Source organism: Triticum dicoccoides, chromosome 4A (genome assembly GCF_002162155.2).
Source record: "Triticum dicoccoides isolate Atlit2015 ecotype Zavitan chromosome 4A, WEW_v2.0, whole genome shotgun sequence".
In the NCBI taxonomy this organism is placed as follows: domain Eukaryota; kingdom Viridiplantae; phylum Streptophyta; class Magnoliopsida; order Poales; family Poaceae; genus Triticum; species Triticum dicoccoides.
Genome location: NC_041386.1, coordinates 716,261,788 through 716,267,993, shown reverse-complemented (window position 1 = coordinate 716,267,993; position 6,206 = coordinate 716,261,788). Strand labels below are relative to the sequence as shown.

General features: G+C 42.2%; 1 pseudogene; it reads right to left on the bottom strand.

The window, feature by feature from the left end:
* Nucleotides 1–3,049: 3,049 nt before the first annotated feature.
* On the bottom strand, nucleotides 3,050–5,856 carry LOC119289856 (annotated as a pseudogene).
* Between the last annotated feature and the right edge of the window lie 350 nt (nucleotides 5,857–6,206).

The following is a 6,206-nucleotide window of genomic DNA, read 5'->3' as shown; positions in this document are numbered from 1 at the left end:
GATGAGATTTATCATGTAATCGAGTTAGTTTTGTTAGGGTTTGATCCCTAGTATCCATTATGTTCTGAGATTGATGTTGCTATGACTTTTTCTATGCTTAATGCTTGTCACTAGGGCCCGAGTGCCATGATTTCAGATCTGAACCTATTATTTTTTCATGAATATATGTGAGTTTTAGATCCTATCTTGCAAGTCTATAGTCACCTACTATGTGTTATGATCCGGCAACCCCGAAGTGACAATAATCGGGACCACTCCCGGTGATGACCGTAGTTTGAGGAGTTCATGTATTCACTATGTGCTAATGCTTTGTTCCGGTTCTCTATTAAAAGGAGGCCTTAATATCCCTTAGTTTTCAATAGGACCCCGCTGCCACGGGAGGGTAGGACAAAAGATGTCATGCAAGTTCTTTTCCATAAGCACGTATGACTATATACGGAATACATGCCTACATTATATTGATGAACTGGAGCTAGTTCTGTGTCACCCTATGTTATGACTGTTACATGACGAACCACATCCGGCATAATTATCCATCTCTAATCCAGTGCCTACGAGTTTTCCATATACTGGTTTACACTTATTTACTTTTCTGTTGCTACTGTTACAATCACTACAAAATACCAAAAACATTACTTTTACTGTCTTTACTTTTGTTACCGTTACCACCACTATCATATTACTTTGCTACTAAACACTTTGCTGCAAATACTAAGTTTTCAGGTGTGGTTGAATTGACAACTCAGCTGCTAATACTTGAGAATATTCTTTGGCTCCCCTTGTGTCGAATTAATAAATTTGGGTTGAATACTCTACCCTCGGAAACTGTTGCGATCCCCTATACTTATGGGTTATCACACCACAACATAAGGAGAGGGAGGCGGCGGCGCCGCCGCCACGCCCAGCCATGACCAGCACGAGTCCTGCCTCCGCCACATTGCACGGGCTTTGCCCGACGGTGCCTATGGCGGCGACGGAGGGAGGGGAGGGGGTGAGGAGAGAGGTCTTCGGTTGCCGGCAAGGGAAGCCCCAATGCGGCGAGGCGCCGCCGCACACGGGGTCCGGGAATGGTTAGGTCGTTTTTTGGCGAAGCTATCGAGAGGTTGAAGTCTCGAAATACAAACCGAATTAGTTGTTAAGTGCTCGCCGAGCTTACCATTGTGAGTAATTACATTTAAGGTTGTAACTAAGGGTTGTGATACATCAATCCAACTAAATGTACGAGAATCATGACTTGAGAATCATGGGTTTCCAAAATGTACAAGGAATGATAGCTATATCAACTTGGTATCTATGGTGGGAAAGACGGAAATTGGTGCATAAGGAAGCAACTCAGAATGCAACTCAGATATCAATGGGGATCATGGCCCTTGCAGCAAATTTTGTGAAAGCTTCATGTCCAAGAGCGTCCATAAGAGAGGGGGGTTGGTACTGCCCTCCTAGGGGCTTCGTAAAACTAAATGTTGACGCGTCTTTTGATCATTACATGCTAACGGGGATGACGGGTGCAGTCTTGAGAGACGACAAAGGTAGGTTTATTGCAGGAGGAAATGGAAAGATCGAATATTGTACGGATGTTCTGATGGCAGAAGCTTCAGCCCTGAAATTTGGCTTAACTTTGGCACAAAGGGCGGGATGTAACCGCCTAATTATCAACTCCGACAATATGGAGGTCATTGAGACCATGCAGGACGGAGGACAATCAGCGGGAGCGGCGGCGGCAATATTTGACGACTGTTTTCACTATGCATGTGACTTTATCGTAACTAGATTTGAGCATTGTAATAGAGAGGCAAACAAAGTAGCTCATGAACTCGCTAGATTAGCTAGATTTTCCATGACTTCGGACTGGTTTGAGGAGCCTATCAATGAAATTGTAACGATCCTCACAAACGATGTACTGATTATTTCTAATGAATAGTCTTGTTTTAACTCAAAAAGAAAAAAGGTTTGTGATACATCATACATGGAAGTGCTCGTTGAGCTTACCGCTCCATTTTTATTGTTAGGTAATCGTTGAGCTTACCGCTCCATAACACAGTTAATTGTTAAGTACTCGTTGAGCTTACAGCTCTATTTTTATTTGTCTCGTGTCAAATTTTACTTATTTCTTTAGGGAAAGGTTCTGTAACTATAATGCCCAGTTCTTAGTAAATTATTTCAGTTTAGCGTTTCTACCATGTATATTATCTAGAAAGCAGTTTGGTTCAGCTACTTCTGCAACTCTCCATATCATGTAGAAAGTACTTTGGTCACAGATCATGGTTACTTGAGCTCATCGACACCTAGAAAAGACAGCTAATATCTAAATATGATGTAGCCTTCCAAAACATTGCCATGATGATCCATACGTGTATCTCATCACTGCATCAAATGTATGGCTCAAGAAAACAAGTCCAAGAAAGAAACAACATTCACATATGTCCAAAATACTGTAAGAGATATAAAAGGGAACAGAGCAAGGCTTGCAATAAAACAGCCAGGCATCAACCATAATGATAATAAAAATGAATACCTGAGCAATAATTATGAATCACAAACCAAGTCTTCTATGAACAGCCAGCCACAGCTGAAATAGGTTCAACAACAAGCACACACGCAAGATAAACAGTACACAGTTGAAACAACTACAAGTAACACGAAAATAATTAAGTCTGAACACGGAAACACAACTCGCTTTTGATCTGATAATAAGCTACAAGAATAGAAATATTGTCACACTTCCCAAGAAAAAGCACACGATGACACCAACAGTAGTAGCAGTAGCATCACCGTAGTGGTGTGGTGGAACAAGCAGCAAATGGAGCCTTTTAAAAACAGAGGAGTCCCAGACACGGCGCAATCAGCAGGAGCAAGAACGTATACTAACACTAGGATCGGGTCTGTCCTTTTCCTTGATCTGCAATGACGAACATCATAGCGAAGCCTCTTCATCCCTTCATCTACATAACCAACATTATGTCACATCAGCATGTTGTAGTAATAAGATAATAAGAGACGAGTGAGGAAGCTAGTAGTTGGCAAGTGGGTAGCTATTGCTTACAAACGCACACATTTCTGGTAGGTCATTCTCGGAGAGAATGCTGCCACTGTGTCCCTTGAATTGCAGAACATTGGCGCAACAACAGCAAGAAATCACTTGTGATTTCGTGGAAGCCGAGACGCTGGAGGGGCATGAGGAACTCAATGCCAGGTGGGACCTCCATCATGCTGTTGAGGTTGATTAAGAATAATCTTTCCAGGCTTGCCATGGCACCTTGTTGTATCTCTAGCTGCTTCAGATTAGGCAGGTCTCTCAACTGAAGAGTCTTCAGCTTGGGAAACCACCCTGTGAGAAATGCTAGATGCTCTCCGTTGTATGCTCTGGTGAAATGTATTTGCGTCAAATTAGACAACCGAGAAAGCGATGGCAAAGGGTCTCCCCTCAGTTGTGACCAAGATAGAGAAAGTCTATACAAGTTGTGCCCCCCAACAGGTTGGAAGAGAAGAGACTCATTCAACGCCCCTTCCGCCAGTCGTCCTCTCAAAACTAGCTTTCGCAGGTTTGGCAGGACATTCAACAAGAGAACCTCATTCTCATCACTTGCGCTCACAGAAAGGTTGGACAAATACCGCATCTGAACTAGAGAGTCCCTAATGCGCCCACAGTAGAGTCCCTTCACATTCCACAACCTCAAGCTTCTCAGTTGCGTCAGCTCACATAAATGTCTAATAGATCCGTCATGTGCTTCCAATGCTCGGAGCGTCTGCAGATTTGTCAGATTTCCAAGACCACTGACGATATGCACACCACTGGAACACTTAAATGCTCTCCAATTTGGATCAATTTTTTTCTCGACAAATAAGTGCCTAAGCTTCTTCAATTTCACAATCCCACTAGGCACCTCATGTATGTCAGATCTAGCAAGGTCCAGTGTCAACAAATTTGAAAGCTTGTCGACAGACATTGGAAGCATCTTCACTTTTGAATTACGTAGACCCAAATGGCGGAGATTGAAAAGATCTCCGATAGCATCTGGGATCTTCTCAATGGGTAGACCACTTAATTCTAACACTGTCATATATCTTGACTTCTTACATAGCAGAGGTAGTATAGTGAACGTTGGCATGCTGTCCACTGTAATGACAGTTCTAAATCGGTGCATACCAGATAATGTCTGATAAATATCCTTTGTTACATTATGCAGTACCAGTCGACGTACATCCATCTCAAGTGATTTCCCACATTTATCCTCATATGTAACACCAAAGCAGTCCTTCTGGCATAGATGAACTGCCAATTCACGTAAGATATCATGCATTCTGAATTCTTTTATCCTGTCAAATGAGTTTCTCTCAACAAGTTGTATCATGTTTCTATCAATCAATTCCTTCAGATAGCCTTCAGCCACTTCTTCCAGAGTGCTTTCACCCCTCTCCTCAATGAACCCCTCTGCTATCCATAACCGTATGAGCCTTTTCCGTTTGAAAAGATAGTCTTCTGGAAATAAGCTGCAATATAGGAAACAACTTTTCAAGTGTGTTGGAAGGTATATGAAGCTCAAACGTAAAACATTCCTTATGTGACCGAGCCTCGAATTATTAATTAACTCCCAGCTCAATTGGTCATTTATCCTTCTCCATTCATCTATAGTTTTCTCACGCACACGCAAGAGGCTACCAACTGACACAATAACCAGAGGCAAGCCTTTGCACTTGTTAACTATTTCCTTGGACAATGGCTTCAACTCTGCTGGACATTCATGATTTGTATCTCTTGGATAGGCTTTCTTACAAAAGAGACCCCAAGCTAGTTCTTCTGGTAAAGCTTCTAGTGTTAAGATATGTCCTCGGGAGGCAAGTGCAGCAACATCGCCTTCCCTTGTTGTGATTATCAATCTACTACCCTTGTCATTATGAATAAGCGCCCTAGACAAGTCATCAAATGCTTCTGGAGTCCAAACGTCATCCAATATGATCAGATACCTCTGTTGCTCCAAAAATCTCTTCATCGTCACTTCAAGGCATGCGATGTCCATGGCCGCAGTGTTAGATACGACATTGACTTTATCTCTAAAAAGTTCCTTGATTATATTCCTCAAGACATCTTCTCTGGAATAAGTTTGTGAGATGGAGACCCATGCATGACACTGGAATTTATCTCTCTCCTTCCTGTAGACATTTGCAGCTAGAGATGTTTTACCAAGCCCTCCCATTCCAAGCAAGGCTATGATAGAGCATTCCAAATCATCAGATGCCAACCATTGCTCTAGTTTTTCTCTGTTTTTGTCCACCCCTACTAGATCTTCTTCGTCAAGGGAACGTGAAATATTTGCTAGATCTTGGGATCTCTCGACGATGTATTTTGAGCTGCTAGTATCCGGGTTGTTTATCATGGGAACCCATCTTTTTTTGTCTCTGACAGGTGTGCAAGGTCTTTCTCTATTTCCTTCACCTTGAAAGCTATTTGGTTCAAAGAAAGCAGAGATCTTGGTTTTCTGAACCCTTTCTTCAGGTAAAAGCAACACCTTGTATCCTGTTCCCGACCAACTAGATATAAGTACTCATCCACCATGTCCTCCATCACATGTGCTACCTTCCTTACCTCCTCCAACCAGCCCTTGTATACTTGATCATCACAGTTTCGAATGTCCATTTGATAAAGAACATCATGCATTACACGAAGCTCTCTCGCAGCACGACCCATGTTGCCCTGTAACTCCTTTAGTTGCATGCGGTACTTCGCAAACTGAGTGCTGGCCTGGTCTGCCGCTCCATTTGCCAAGGCATTTCCGATCTTTTTAATGGCTAGAAGAATCACGATCTCTGCCATTACTTACAGAAATTGCTAGTGTATCACTGTTGGGTGGTGGCCTAGTTGTGTATTTTCCTCGATATCATCAGAATGACACTGCAAATGAAGTGATGTACTATTAATTAAAATATCAATGCATTCTCCTAGTAGCACACACTTGCTGAAAACACTTCAAAACTCTCCACTCTCAGCAGAAAAGCAAAATAAGCAAAACCTTTCAAAGTACTCCTACTAAACTCTTTCATACTATTAATCTTTCTAACTCTAGCGCACATAATAAACAAAATAGTCCTTATTGGAGGCAGGTTCATGAGAATTTTAAAATGCCTGGGACTGTGCTATAGTCAAGCAAGAACGAGTGGCATTTGACCAATAACTGACCAAGCATGATCCACTTTCTTATTGGGACATG